Source organism: Saccopteryx leptura, chromosome 6, assembly GCF_036850995.1.
Source record: "Saccopteryx leptura isolate mSacLep1 chromosome 6, mSacLep1_pri_phased_curated, whole genome shotgun sequence".
NCBI lineage: Eukaryota > Metazoa > Chordata > Mammalia > Chiroptera > Emballonuridae > Saccopteryx > Saccopteryx leptura.
In genome coordinates, this window is record NC_089508.1 from 38,071,223 (window position 1) to 38,087,746 (window position 16,524).

At 33.6% G+C, this 16,524-nt stretch overlaps 1 pseudogene; it reads right to left on the bottom strand.

Moving 5' to 3' along the window:
* Window positions 1-2,824: 2,824 nt before the first annotated feature.
* Window positions 2,825-9,982, bottom strand: LOC136377039 (translocation protein SEC62 pseudogene; annotated as a pseudogene).
* Between the last annotated feature and the right edge of the window lie 6,542 nt (window positions 9,983-16,524).

Here is a 16,524-nt window from a genome sequence, read left to right on the forward strand (position 1 = left end):
CTCAATTTTGTGTTGTAACTAGGAAGAGTTGTTGATTTTTAGATTGTTTAGTCTTTTCTTTTTGAGTTGGGAATGATAACTTCTCAAGTTGTTATACATCAGCTTGAAAACTGTCAAGTTCTCTTTTTACTCATTTTCTTAGTAATTTTCCTCATTAATGAGTTAAAAGAGTTCTCTACACATTGTGGATAAAGGTCTTTTGTCAGATACATGAATTTCAACTAATGTCTTTCTTTAGTTTTCTTTTTCAATTGTTCACTGCTAGTATATACAAAAAGAGGACATACATGAAAAGACACTCAACATCACTAATCATCAGAGAAATGCAAACTAAAACTTAAAGTTGAGTGATTACCAGGGAGAGTGGGGCAAAGAAAATGGGAGTAAAGAGGGACAAATATATATCCCACATATGTGCGTGTGGGGAGAAGGGAGGTTGGGAGGAGGTAGAAGAGGGTAAAGGGGGATCAATGGTGACTAAAACAGACTTGATGTGGAGTGGTGAACACACAGTACAGTATACAGATGAACTATTATAGAATTGTACACCTGAAACCTATATAATTTTATTAACTTATATCATCCTGATAAGTTCAATAAAAATCTTAGAAAAGAAACAACTAAAATACATACATATATATATATATATATATATATATATATATATATATATATATATATATATATATATATGGACTGGATGTTAATATACAAAAAAGTAAATCTCAAAACTCACTTCATACTATATGCAAAAGTTAAATAGAAATGCCCTATAAACTTAAATATAAGAGCTTAAAAACAGTTCTAGTTATGTTGGAGAAAATATTTGTGGCTTTCAAATGGGCATAGTTTCATATAGAACATACACACATGCACACACACAAGAAAAACCCCAAACTTTGATTTTTGTATTTAACCCTGTACCATGAAAATTTGCTAAATTAAATTATTAGTTGTAATAACATTTTTTGAAGATCGCTTTGGATATTTTATTATACATACATATTGCCTTCAAATAAAGACTGTTTTGCCTATATTTTTTCATTCTTTAGGTCTTTAAATTTTTTACTTTAACCACTTTTATGTACAATGTTGAAGATATGAGAACACATATGCTTACCCATTCTCAAGCTAAAGGAAAAGTGCTTTATTCATCCTTAAGTACAAAGTTTGCATAAATGTCTTTTATCAGGTAGAGTATTCTCTTCTATTCTAGTTTTATGAGACTATGAGTTTCAATTTTGGCAAATATTATTTTTGCAACTATGGAATTGATAATACATTTTCTTAACTTGGCCTGGCCTGTGGTGGCATAGTGGATAAAGTGTCGACCTGAGAGTGCTGAGGTTGCCAGTTTGAAACCCTGGGCTTGCCTGGTCAAGGCACCTATGGGAGTTGATTCTTCCTGCTCCTCTCCTCCCCTATTCTCTCTTTTCTTACTCTAAAAATGAAAAAGTAAAATCTAAAAAAAAAAATTAACATCTTCTTAAGTCTGTTCAGATAGTGATTTACATTGATTGACTTTTTTTTAATGTTGTTAATCTTGCATTCTTGCAATAAATCCAACTTGGTCATAAGGAATTATCCTTTCTATATAATGCTGAATTTAATTTGTCAAGGAATTTTGCATCTATATTTAAAAGCAACATTTGTCTATAATCTTTTCTTTTACTCTGTTTTTTTGGTTTTGATATCACAGTAATGCTTACTTCAGTAAAAGTGTTTCTCATACTTCCAAATGCTGAATTGATGTAGGATTGAGATTATTTATTCTTAAATGTTGATAAAATTCAACAGTAAAACCATATTTTCTTAGAGTTTTCTTTTGGATATTACTGAACTATAAATTAAATGTTTTAATAGCTATGGGATTATTATTTTTTATTTCTTCTGATGTCAATTTTAATAAATTGTGTCATTTAAAGATTTTATCAATTTTATCTAAATTGAAAATTTTATTGGAAAAATTTGAACTAAATTGTCCTATAATCTTTTTAATGCCTGTAGTACCTATAGTGATGTCCATTCTTTTATTTCTAATATTGCTGATATTTGTCATTTATGTGTCTCCTCTTTCCTTTTCTCCCTTCTTCTAACCCTCTCTCTCTTCTTCTTTGACAATTTAAATATTTATTTGTAAATTATATACAGAATGCATTTTAATTTACAATGAAATGGAAAGAAGAGCCATCACCTTCTAACCAATGCTGCTTGTTTTCTCTGTTGGAAATGACTATCTTTCTCTGAATCAGATGTACAAACCAGTTTGGATTTCCTAAGTTGGAAAAGGAGAATTTATAGCTAAAATAAAAGACCTGTTGTAGTATTACTAGTTGGCTTGTTTCCACAAAACACTGTTAACTCAGAATCTTAGAAATGTGTTGGAATAATTTTATAATCAATAAAAGTTAACCATCAAAAACAATGAGTTTAAGCATTTCATCTCAAAGAAACTGTGAAATGGCTACATAACTATACATAATCTGAAATGTTGGTGTTTCTATTTTATCCCTTTTAACTATTTTGATTAGTTTGACATTAAAAAACCGTTTAACTATCAACAATGCCATTAATTTAAATGTCACTGTGGAAACTACATCTTTGGCAACTATCAAAATCCATGGGACCTACTTACTATAAAATAATCAAATAGCTAAAACTCATAAATGGCTTTTGACTGTACCAATAATAAAATTCTATGAAATAGAAAACTGAATAGTCCTTGGATAGCAAACACATTTCAGAAAATGTATTTAAAGAATGGTACAAATGTTATGTGTATGTTACGATAATCAGTTAACATAGAAAATCTAGTCTCTTGCTCTTATTTAGTCCTAAAATTAGGCAGATTATAATTTTTTTCACGAAAAAATTTAGTTGTTTCTCCATCATTGTTATCTTCTTCCTCTTCTTTATCATTCCCATGTTTGTTGTTCCAGATTCACTTTTGTGATTACTTCAAAATCATTCGCATTTTCACTACTGTGCTGGCATCAGTCATCTTCCCTTCCATCAGTGGTCTGTGTCAGAATGCTGTTCTCCACCTGAGCCTTCTGTTCCATAATTTCTTGGTCCTACTTTTATTTCTCATCTTCCTTTTTCTCATTGTCTGATTTTTTCTCATTGCCAGACTTCTGTTGCTTTTTGGTTTCAGACTTCTCATCTTTCTTTAAGTTGGCTTTTGGTCCTTTATATTCTTGTGTGTACAGAGGCCTGAAGAAGTCAATGAAGCCCACAACAGCAGTCAGATTTGGCAAGAAGCAAAAGTGGTGCCTACCTCCAGTTATGAGGAAATGATAAGATTTAGAATGTAACAAGTAACAGCAAGGAGAAAGATGCTGGCTACAAAAAAGCCTGCACCCACACTAGGATAATAATCACCTACTGTCATTTCTGCTGGCAAAAGAGTAGAAGGTGGCTGCTATCACTTCAATCACAAGAATTAATCCTGTGACAAAGGTTTGAAAGTGAACTAGTCATAGATCCACACAAGTACCACATTTCCATCCAGAAAAACTTGAATAATTTTTTATTTTATTTTATTTTTCTTCTTTTTGGGAATTCCTGGAGTTTCCTTTTTTGGGATTCTTCCTTTTCATCATCTTTTTTCCTTTTTTGTCTTTTATCCCTTAGATTTTCTTTTTTTTAAAATTTAATTTAATGCAGTGACATTGATAAATCAGGGTACATATGTTGAGAGAAAACATCTCCAGATTATTTTGACATTTGATTATGCTGTATACCACTCACCCAAAGTCAAATTGTCTTTCGTCACCTTCTATCCGGTTTTCTTTGTGACCCTCCCCTCCCCCACCCCCTCTCTCTCCTTCCCACCCCATGCCTCCCACCCACCCCCGTTACCATCACATTCTTGTCCATGTCTCTGAGTCTCATTTTTATGTCCCATCTACGTATAGATTCATATAGTTCTTAGTTTTTTCTGATTTACTTATTTCACTCCATATAATGTTATCAAGGTCCATCCATGTTATTGTAAATGATCCGATGCCATCATTTCTTATGGCTGAGTAGTATTCCATAGTATATATGTACCAAAGCTTTTTAATCCACTCGTCCTCTGACAGACACATGGGCTGTTTCCAGATCTTCATTATTGTGAACAATGCTGCCACAAACATGGGGGTGCATTTCTCCTTTTGGAGTAGGTGTACGGTGTTTTGGGGGTATATTCCTAAAAGTGGTATAGCTGGGTCAAAAGGCAGTTCGGTTTTCAATTTTTTGAGGAACCTCCATACTGTTTTCCACAGTGGCTGCACCAGTCTGCATTCCCACCAGCAGTGCAGGAGGGTCGCCTTTTCTCCACATCCTCGCCAGCACTTATTCTGTGTTGTTTTGTTGATGAGTGCCATTCTGACTGGTGTGAGGTGATATCTCATTGTGGTTTTAATTTGCATTTCTCTAATGATTAATGATTTTGGAGCATTTTTTCATATGCCTATTGGCCATCTGTATGTCTTCTTTGGAGAATTGTCTATTCATTTCTTTTTCCCATTTTTTGATTGGATTGTTTGTCTTCCTAGTGTTGAGATTTATAAGTTCTTTATAAATTTTGGTTATTAACCCCTTATCAGATATATTGTCAAATATGTTCTCCCATTGTGTAGTTTGTCTTTTTATTCTGTTCTTATTGTCTTTAGCTGTGCAAAAGCTTTTCAGTTTGATATAGTCCCATTTGTTTATCCTGTCTTTTATTTCCCTTGCCCGTGGAGATAAATCAGCAAATATATCGCTGCGAGAGATGTCAAAGAGCTTACTGCCTATGTTTTCTTCTAAGATGGTTATGGTTTCACGACTTACGTTTAAGTCTTTTATCTATTTTGAGTTTATTTTTGTGAATGGTGTAAGTTGGTGGTCTAGTTTCATTTTTTTGCAGGTAGCTGTCCAATTTTCCCAACACCATTTATTAAAGAGGCTGTCTTTACTCCATTGTATTTCCTTACCTCCTTTGTCAAATATCAGTTGTCCATAGAGCTGTGGGTTTGTTTCTGGGTTCTCTGTTCTGTTCCATTGATCCATATGCCTGTTCTTATGCCAGTACCTGGCTGTTTTGAGTACAATGGCTTTGTAGTATAACTTGATATCAGGAGTGTGATACCTCCCACTTTATTCTTCTTTTTTAAGATTGCTGAGGCTATTCGTGTTCTTTTTTGGTTCCATATAAATTTTTAGAATATGTGATCTATATCATTAAAGTATGTCATTGGTATTTTAATTGGTATTGCACTGAATTTATAGATTGCTTTGGGTAGTATAGACATTTTAATAATGTTTATTTTTCCTAACCATGAGCAGGGTATGTGCTTCCACTTGTTTGTATCTTCCTTGATTTCTTTTATCAATGTTTTATAATTTTCCAAGTACAAGTCTTTAGTCTCCTTGGTTAAATTTAATACTAGGTCTTTATTATTTTGGTTGTAATAGTGAAGAGGATTGTTTCCTTAATTTCTCTTTCTGACTGTTCATTGTTGGCTTATAAAAATGCCTCTAATTTCTGAGTATTAATTTTTTATCCTGCCACTTTGCTGAATTCATTTATCAGGTCCAGTAGTTTTTTGACTGAGACTTTATGGTTTTCTATATACAATATAATATCGTCTGCAAATAATGATAGTTTTACTTCTTCTTTTCCAACTTGAATGCCTTTTATTTCTTCTTTTTGTCTGATTGCTGTGGCTAGGACTTCCAGGAGTATATTGAATAAGAGTGGTGAAAGGGGGCACCCCTGCCTTGTTCCTGATCTTAAGGGGATTGCTTTTAATTTTTGCCCATTTAGTATGATGTTGGCTGTGGGTTTGTCATAGATGGCTTTTATCATGTTTAGGTATGTTCCCTGTATTCCCACTTTGCTGAGAGTTTTGATCATGAATGGGTGCTGGATTTTATCAAATGATTTTTCTGCATGTATTGAAATTATCATGTGGTTTTTCTCCTTCCTTTTGTTTATGTGATGAATCACATTGATTGATTTGCCAATATTGTACCAGCCTTGCCTCCCCAGAATAAATTCCACTTGATCATGGTGTATGATTTTTTCCATATATTATTGGATCCAGTTTGCTAATACTTTGTTGAGGATTTTAGCATCTATATTCATCAGGGATATTGGCATATAATTTTCTTTCTTTGTGCTATCTTTGCCTGGTTTTGGAATCACTATTATGCTAGCCTCATAAAACGAGCTTGGAAGTCTTCCTTCCTATTGAATTTTTTGAAATAGCTTGAGAAGTATAGGAGTCAGTTCTTCTTTGAATATTTGGTAGAATTCACTTGTGAAGCCATCAGCCCCAGGACTTTTCTTTGTTGGGAGTTTTTTGATAACTGTTTCGATCTCATTTGGTTTAATTGGTCTGTTTAGGTTTTCTGATTCTTCCATATTAATTTTTGGAAGATTGTATGTTTCAAGAAATTTGTCCATTTCATCTAGGTTGTCTAGCCTTTTGGCATACAGTTCTTCATAGTATTTTTTTTACAATATTTTGTATTTCTGTTGTGTCAGTTGTTATTTCTCCACTCTCATTTCTAATTTTATTTATTTGAGTCCTCTCTTTTTTTTTTCTTGTTGAGTCTAGTTAAAGGTTCATCGATCTTGTTTACCTTTTCAAAGAACCAGCTACTAGTTTCATTGACTCTCTGTTTTGTTTCTTTATCCTCTATGTTATTTATTTCTGCTCTGACCTTTATTATTTCCTTCCTTCTACTACATTTGGGCTTTATTTGCTGTTCTTTTTCTAGTTCTTTTAGATGCAGGGTTAAGTTGTTTATTTGAGCTTTTTCTAGTTTCTTAAAGTGTGCCTGTAGTGCTATGAACTTCCCTCTCAGGACTGCTTTTGCTGTGTCCCATAAATTTTGAGTAGTTGTATGCTCATTGTCATTCGTTTCTGGAAATTTTTTTTTATTTCTTCTTTGATCTCATTCTTAATCCATTCATTATTTTACAACCTGCTATTTAGTTTCCATGTGTTTGAGAATTTTTGAGCTTTTCTGTTGTGGTTCGTTTCTAGTTTCATGCCATTGTCATCAGAGAAAGTGTTTGATATGATTTCAATCTTCTTAAATTTGTTGAGACCACTTTTGTGCCCTAACATGTGGTCTATCCTAGAGAATGTACCATGAGTACTTGAAAAGAATGTATATTCTGCTGCTTTAGGGTGAAAAGTTCTGAAGATATCTATTAAGTCGAGTTGATCTAGTGTGTCTTTTAAGTCTACTGTTTCTTTGTTAATTTTCTTTCTTGAGGGTCTATCTAGTGATGTTAGTGGGGTATCTAAATCTCCTACTATTATAGTATTGCTATTAATCTTGCTCTTTATATGCATCAAAGTCTGCTTTATATATTTAGGTGCTCCTATATTAGGTGCGTAGATATTTATAATAGTTATATCTTCCTCTTGGATTGCTCCCTTTATCATTATGTAGTGGCCTTCTTTATCTCTTACTATATTCTTTGTTTTAAAGTCCATTTTGTCTGATATAAGTATTGCTACCCCAGCTTTTTTTTCATTTCCATTTGCATGAAAATTTTTTTCCATCCTTTTACCTTCAGTCTATGTGCATTTTTTGTTTTAAGGTGTGTCTCTTGTAGACAGCATATGTATGGGTCCTGTTTTCTTATCCATGCAGCTACCCTATGTCTTTTGATTGGATCATTTAATCCATTTACATTTAAGGTTATTATTGATATGTAATTGTTTATTGCCATTTTATTCTTCAAACCTGTGTTCCTCTTTTGCTATATATCTTTCTCCTTTGATCTGTTTCCAACAGGCCCCTTAGCATTTCTTGCAGCATTGGTTTGGTTGTAGTGAATTTCTTGAGTTTTTGTTTGTTTGGAAAGCTTTTTATTTCTCCTCAATTTTAAATGATAGCTTTGCTGGATAAAGTAGTCTTGGTTATAGGTTCATGTTCTGCATTACTTTGAATATTTCTTGCCATTCCCTCTGGCCTCAAGTGTTTCTGTTGAGAAGTCTGATGTCATCCTTATGGGGGCTCCTTTGTAGGTGATAGCCTTTTTTTCTCTAGCAGCTCTTAATATTTTCTCTTTATCACTTAGCTTTGTTATTTTAATTATGATGTGTCTTGGTGTAGGTTTCTTTGAGTTTCTCTTTAATGGAGTTCTCTGTGCTTCTTGAACTTGTAGGAGTTTCTCCTGCATTAATTTAGGGAAGTTTTCAGCTATGATATGATAGAACAAAGACTCTATACCTTGTTCTTTCTCTTCTTCTTCAGGAACCCCTATTATGCAGATGTTATTTCTCTTCATGTTGTCACAGAGCTCTCTAAGAGTTTCCTCAGACTTTTTGAGTCTCTTTTCTTTTTTCTTTGCTTTCTTGCCTTCATTCAAGTTATCCTCCAAGTCACTGATTTGATTCTCAGCTCTATCCATCCTGTTTTTAATTCCTTCCATTGTAGTCTTCATTTCTGATATTGTGTTTGTCATCTCTGACTGATTCTTTTTTAATATTTCAATATCCTTTTTTATACTTGCTATTTCTTTATTTAGGTGTACGTAATGACCATCCATTGTTGTTCTAAGGTCCCTAAGCATCCTTACAATCATTATTTTTGAACTCCGCATCTGGAAGTTTGGTTATTTTCATATCACTCAGTTCAACTCCTGAAAGTTTCTCTTGTGGATTCATTTGGATTGCACTTCTTTTCTGTGTTTGGGTGTTTTGCTTGTAGAGCTAGTTGAGACTAGGCTTGGTGTTGTCTGCCTCCAATTTTCAATTGTGTTATTTCTAGGTCTTCTTGGGTTGGCATCAGCTATTATTTGTAATCCACTTTCAGTTTTGGGCCTCTTTGAAGTCTTGATTTGTTTGTTTTCTTAACAGGTGATAGTCTTGTTTACTGATCTCAGCAGGGGGCTTCCTTGAAACTGTATCCAGAAATGTGATGGGTGTAACCTGAGACTCTGAAGGCCTCTTCCACCAACTAATCTCTCTGGGTGCAGGGTGTTTTCTCAGCTTCAGTAAGAGGAGGTGTACCTCAGATCCCCATGGAGACCTGAGTTACTGCCCCTCCTCCCCACTTCTTGTTTTCAGCTGTGTCTTGTTGCACTGATTGGAGCTGGAGAGATGGCTGGAGATCTGTGATGCAGAAGTAATTCAGTTCTGTATTGTGAAAGGATCAGTCCCTCCCTCAGCTATGGCCACCTCCAGTACTGGATGAGTCAGCTTTTTTAGGAGTCCCCTGCATTTCTCTGCTTCTCACTGTCTCTCCCTCTCTCTCCCCTTCCCACTTGGAAGATAAGCCAGTCCTTTCAACACACCTTGCTCCCTGGTCACCAGGCAAGTGGCTGTGAGCAGTATTTTCTGCTCTTTTCCCTGGAGTGAGAGCCCCTCTGGGCTCTCAGCCTCACCCTCCCCTCCGTTGCTGTAAGCAGGGGAGATTCAGGTGCTCTCTACCAGGTTTGTTGTGGCTTCTTCTTTGCTCCTTGGTTTTTGAGAGCTGTTCTTGTAGTCCAGAGTTGGTTTTTCACGCTGATTGTTCCTAAGTTGATTTGTATTCCAGTTTGGTGGTGAGAGCTGGGAGTCTGTGCATCTGCCTACTCTGCTGCCATCTTCAGGTCTCCCCTAGATTTTCTTTCTTGATCTTTTTATTTTGTTATTTTTTAATGTTAGCTTTCCTTTTTCATTTTCTTTTTTTAGGCCTTTAACATATTTTATTTTTATTACTTTTCATGCCAGTGGGAGGGGGGGGATTGTTTTTTTAAGCTGTTAAAGTAGTTAACCACAGACTCCCTTATTGTAAATAAAGCTTCTCTACTTTCTTGGCCTTTGTCCACTTTGAATTCAAAAGCTAATTCACTGCTATTCAAGCAATAATATAATCAACCTGTGACCTATTCATTGCTGCATTTTGTTGGACAACTGAATCAAAGATACTTGGCTACAGCTGTCTCTTCTTTAGATGGTTCACCAACTTCCTGAATATACTTCTTGTGTCACCTGCATTCTTCCATGTTGGCCCTCCCCTCCTCTTCCTTCTTCGCCTTCTCTTCTTCATCCATCACTCTCTTCTTTTTCACTCAGTCTATTGAAATTTTTAAAAACTGGGGTTTTTTTTCTTCATCTCTCTCTTTCTTATTTTTCATTCAGTCTATTGATATTTTTTAAAGACCGCTGTGGTTTTATTTTTCATTTTATTATTTGTTCATTCTATCTAACCTACTTATTTTTTTTCCCTTTAGCTTATTACTGGTTTTATTTTTTTCTTTCTCAAAGGTTTTAGGATAGAATCTTAAATCATGGATTTAAGCCTTTCTTAATTTCTAGTATAAGTATTTTAGGTTATACATTTTCCTCTAATTCCTGCTTTAGCTGCATTCCACAAAATTTTGAATTAATGCATTTTTATCATCATTCTTCCAGAAACATTTTCTGAATTACTTTATTACTTACTATTTGATACATAGGCTATTTAAAAGTTTGTCATATATTTTCTAAGTATTAACATATTTTTTGAGAAATATTTTATTTCTTATTTAAATCATTTATAATCAGAGAGTATACTCCATATTATTTCAATTATTTTAAATTAATGGGTCTTCAAAACACATCAAGTTATATACTCTAAATATTTACAGTTTTTGTATGTATGTTGATTTTTAATTTACATTAGGAAGTAAAAATTTGAAAGAAAAAAATATTGTGCAACCTGGAAAGAGTTTTTATTTTTACTAATAAACATATTTGCATTTATTTCTTCAAAAATATTTTTGTATTATTTATGAATGCTAGTTACCTTTCATTAATCATTATTAATAGAAAATCAAGGATCTCCATAATATTTGAGGAAAACAAACAGAAAAACAGAAGTCCAATGTGAAGTAACAGAAGAAATGTCCCTGAAAAATTAGATATAAGTATGAGAAAAATTAATAATTCTAACTGGTATGCTAAAAGAGATTGGAAAGGATACTGCATTCTTAAAGAAAAAGTGGATTGATCTGAAACTGAAGATATCAGAAAACAAACAAAAAAGACTTTTAAAATTAAAATATTTGAAAAACAAAAAATTCAACAGGTGGGATTGAAAAGTGCAGAAGAACTGCTCTAGGTTTTATTTCAGTATTCTACTTTGTACAAACATCCTTGTAAATATGACAAAGTGGTTACAACAGGACAGAGATTAAGTGGTTGGCTCAGCTCAATGTAAATTTATTATCATGTTTATTACCATGAAAATAATAAGAAAATTTCTTTGGTTGTTCAAAGTATCATTTTGTAAAGAAAGGACAACACATTGCAAAGTATTATGAATAACCAGATTTCTCTCCTTAAATTTATGCATGTTCTATATTTCTTAGCTGTACATTCTTTGAGCTATTTCTAATTCCATTGTCTTAGTCAGAAGGAAATCTTTCAAAATTTAACTTACACTAAGAAAGTATTAGAATCCATTTATTTAAGACAAACTACCTTGACCAGTCTTGCTACAACATGAGTCAGAATTCAAATTAATTTTCATTTAATTTACTGTGCTTTTTAAAGTAAAATAAAATAGCAGAACTGGAAATTTTGCTTGCAAATGATACAATTATAAAATTAGAATCAAATTATTTATAAATAATTGTTTAAAGGTTGACAATAGAAGCAATAAATGAATTTGATTGTCTGGACCAGATTAATGACCATGGAAAGCTTGCTTTTCATAAAATTAAATTATATAAACAAAACACTGATGGATGGTTAACACCAGGCCAATGTTTACACTAAATCAAATCAGTTGTGCTACTATAGACACAAGCTAATAAACTAGACTGACTTGTTTCTCTAGGGTGGTTAGCATAAGAATGTCTATCATGTTAAATATGACTGATAATTACTTTTTATGAATCATAGTAATGAGCTTAAGTCATCAAAATGTCTCAGATAATCATCATTAGCATCTAGCATTTTATGTATGCAAGATGTTTTGCAGTCAACATGTTTCCTTTTTCAAATTACTGCTCCAGGCATTCTTGTGTCTTAGTCTAATCTTAATTATTGCTCATTCCCATCATACATAAAAGTTATTTTTCACAAGTTTGTTTATAAGTCAAGTATTTGAAAATGGCAATGTTTAAAAGAGTGCCTTTGTTCAAGAGTTTTCTCATTACAATTGTGAGTATAATGTGACTGAATACTAAAAATATATTTTTTATCTCTTTGGGATACTAAAGACTCTGATGAAGAATGGTAATCATGTATGTAATCCCTTATTTTTGTTGATCCCAATTAGAAAATTGTTTTTATTTTAAAATATGTCCAAATTTGGCTTTCTATCTCAATAGTAGAATAACTGACATTAGTGGTCAGGTTGAATATATGTTTTGGAGGCAACATTACTTACAATTATCCCTGAAATATACACATACATGTATTTGAATCCTTGAAATTTACAAACACATGTATTTGAATGTCAGGAATTAGAAAAAAAAAACATGACTTTTTACTTTAATTTTATGCAAAAGAGAAGTTTAAAAACATGACCCATGTAGAGGCAAAGTTGTAAACCAGGTAGCTACAGCATGTAATTTCATCAAGATTCAGCCTAGGATTCTAGTTTCATCTGCAAAAGACAGGACTGCTGGCCAAGACCCTTCCGTTCAGTCCTTTATACAAAACTTTATCTCTTTACCCTGAATTTTCTCATATTTTCTTGTCCTCAATTCCTTCTCATTTTTCTTCCCTGCCAAGTATGTTAAATAAGATTAAATAAGTGAAGGCTACCATAAGGTCAGCAAGTTAAGTTTATAAATTAAATTATTTAAGTCATCCTGAAGCAAAAATCTGACTGTTAAATTCCCTCCTCATGTCATTTCATTCTGTACTTTGCTTTATTCTCCAAGTCTTTTAAATGCATGAACATGAGCTCATTCTCATTTTGTCTCTCTTCTTCCCATTCCTTCTACTTTCTCTCATCAGCTACGTTTGTCTATGTTGAGAATCTCCCTAATTACATAGTATGATGCCCATGTCATCATTGCAAAGACCAATAATCAGGGGTTTCATAGAACCCATTGTATGAATATTTATACAATTATATGAATTATAAAGAGTATTATAATAAAACAAAAGATCAGACAATATAGTACACTTTTAATGATGTAAAATCATCATACCAAAATATGAAAACAGAAATTATTTATACTCTATGCAAATGGAAAATTTATTTCTTTTACATAAGCAAATTATAGTTCAAGAATCATGGTAAAGTATCATGATTTCCTCTAATCCTGTTTCTCTCTCTCTCTCTCTCTCTCTCTCTCTCTCTCTCTTTCTCTCACATACACACACACACACAATCTTGAAAGCAAAAACATCAACAGCTAGTTACTATCAGCAATTTGCTGTCATTTCAGTTTTTAAATAGGCATGTCTAGTTCTCTTACAATATAGTTTTTATATATAGGTTTTATGTCATTATATTTATGTTACATTCTAGCAGGTAGATATTAAAATCTAATAGACAAACACCTTGGCTTTAAAATAAAGTGATAATTAGATAAAAATTTTATGCTTAATTATGCTTTACATGCACATTGATTTTAAAGATAGCTAAGAATAAAAATAATCTATTTTTAACATAATCTTCTAATGGTATAAATTTAGATCAACATGAAGAAAACATGGACTTTGCTCTGATTATCTATGTTTTTTGATAAATGCAAGTAATCCCAAGCAATGTTTATCTAAATTTTGACCATCTCCTAAAATGCAGATTTATAATTTAAGAATCAAATATCAAAATAGAGAGCCAAAGAGCCACAGTGAGGCACAGCACATAGTGCTATTGTGGTTTTATGGATGATTGTAACACAGTTCCTGTTTATTAGAGACCTAGTACTAATCATTGGAGAAGGATTGGTGAGAATGTGGAGAAAATGGAACACTCATGCATTGTTGGTGGGAATGTAGATTCTACAGTGGTACAGGCACTGAGGAAAGCAGTATGAAGTTACCTCAAAAAATTAAAGATGGAACTGGCTTAGGACTCAGCGATTTCACTTGTGGAAATTTACCTGAAGAAACCCAAAATACTTATTTGAAAGAATGTATGCATCCTCTATATTCACTGCAGCATTATTTACAATAGCTAAGATTTAGAAGCAGCCTAAATGCCCATTGAAAGGTGAATGGATAAAAATTCTGTAGTACATTTTACACAATGGTATACTACTTGGCCATACAAAAGGAGGAAATCTTACCTTTTATGAAACATGGATGGACCTGGAGAGTATTATGTTACGTGAAATAAGCCAGTCAGAGAAGACAAATAAATATCATATGATTTCACTTATAAGTGGAATCTAATAAATAAAATAAAGTAGCAAACAAAATAGAAAAAGACTCAAAGATAGAGATAAAACTGATAGATGTCAGAGGGGAGGGAGTTGGGGAGTTGGGTAAAAAAGGTGTAAAAATAAACCACCCCAGTAGACACAGACAACAGTATGGTGATTACCAGAGGGAAGGAGCATGGGAGAGGTTGAAGAAGGTAGAGGGGAGATAAATGGTGATGGAGGAGACTTGGTTTTGGGTGGTGAACACACAATACAATATACAGAGGACATATTATAGAATTGTACACCTGGTGCTTATACAATTTAAATTAATATTTTAAAGTCTAGTTTTTCAGTTGCACTTGCCATGTTTAAGTGCTCAGGAATTGCATGGGATTAATAGCTCTTTTATTGGGTAGCAGAAGTGTAAAATGTTTGCATTACTGCAGAAAGTTCTACTAAGCAGCACTAATATAGTAGAAATATGAATTAATCCAATCATTGAACTTAAATAGCCATGAAGAAAAAAAATCTACTAGACTTATTCTCTTCTTTTAAAGAAAAATAAAATTGAGCAAAATATATGAAGCAACTATATTTAGGCCCAGCACAATAAGAAAGACAGTGGTGCAATCTTTGAGAGCTGAGAAAATGAAGGGGTGATCTATAGTCAGACCAGCTAACCTTCCTGAGCTTAATATTCTGACCACAGCACATCAAGCCAGAGTCCAAATAGAGCATGGCAGGTATACTGAGCTGAGGAGTCAGGTCAAGACCTTCTGGCAGCTTAAGTTATTAGAATATATGGCAAAGACAATGCACAGAGGGTTTCCTTGTGAGTTCTTGGCAACAGGGTATACTGCATGGGTAGGGCAAGACAACATGACAACACTTACCTGGATGCAGGTGCTATGGGATTGAGCCCAGCCAGGGTATAGAAAACTTGTAAACATTTTAACATGGGGGGCATTCACCCGAGACATCAGAAAACCCCAATCTCAAAACACTAGGTCTGCCTTTATAAATCCTAAACCTATGACTTGCCCAGATATACAGGGGAGTCAGAGTTTATTTTATTATTTTTTTAATAAATTTTTATTAATGTTAATGGGATGACATTAATAATTCAGGGTACATATATTCAAAGAAAACATGTCTAGGTTATCATTAAATTATGTTGCATACCCCTCGCCCAGAGTCAGATTGTCCTCTGTCACCCTCTATCTAGTTTTCTCTGTGCCCCTCCCCCTCCCCCTAAATCTCTCCCTCCCTCCCTCCTGCGTCCTCCCTCCCCCCACCCCTGGTAACCACCACACTCTTGTCCATGTCTCTTAGTCTTGTTTTTATGTTCCACCAATGTATGGAATCATGTAGTTCTTGTTTTTTTCTGATTTACTTATTTCACTCCGTATAATGTTATCAAGATCCCACCATTTTGCTATAAATGATCTAATGTCATCATTTCTTATGGCTGAGTAGTATTCCATAGTGTATATGTGCCACATCTTCTTTATCCAATCTTCTATTGAAGGGCTTTTTGGTTGTTTCCATGTCTTGGCCACTGTGAACAGTGCTGCTATGAACATGGGGCTACATGTGTCTTTACGTATCAATGTTTCTGAGGTTTTGGGGTATATACCCAGTAGAGGGATTGCTGGGTCATAAGGTAGTTCTATTTGCAGTTTTTTGAGGAACCACCATACTTTCGGGAGTCAGAGTTTAAATATTGAATAATATCAAGTTAGAAGGCTTGGGTAATATAGTGAGCTTCTCAGAGATTCTCATTAACAAAATATAAGACCAAGCATACACAAACTTAAAGTGTTTAGCCAGTATATGAATGGTGAACTTGAACCAATAACACTATCCAAGGGAAGATAACAGAAGTCAGAGCTTTTTAAATCATTTACACTGTCCAGGACAAAGTAAAATATTAGTAGACATTTATAAAATAGAAAACCATGACTTATACTCAGGCAAGTAGAAAGTAGTCAATAAAATCTGATCTATAGTGACCCAGATGTTGGATTAATGAGAGAAAGACTTTAAAGCAGCTATGTATTATGAATAAATATGTTCAAAGAATTAAGGGAAAATATAGTCTTAATGCACATATTTGTGCTAATTTAGAAATTATAACCTAGGGGAGATGGTGGTGGGAGGGGAGAAAAGGGGGACAAATACATGGTGATGGAAAATGATTCAACTTTGGGTAGTGAGCCAGTCAGCAGCTTAAA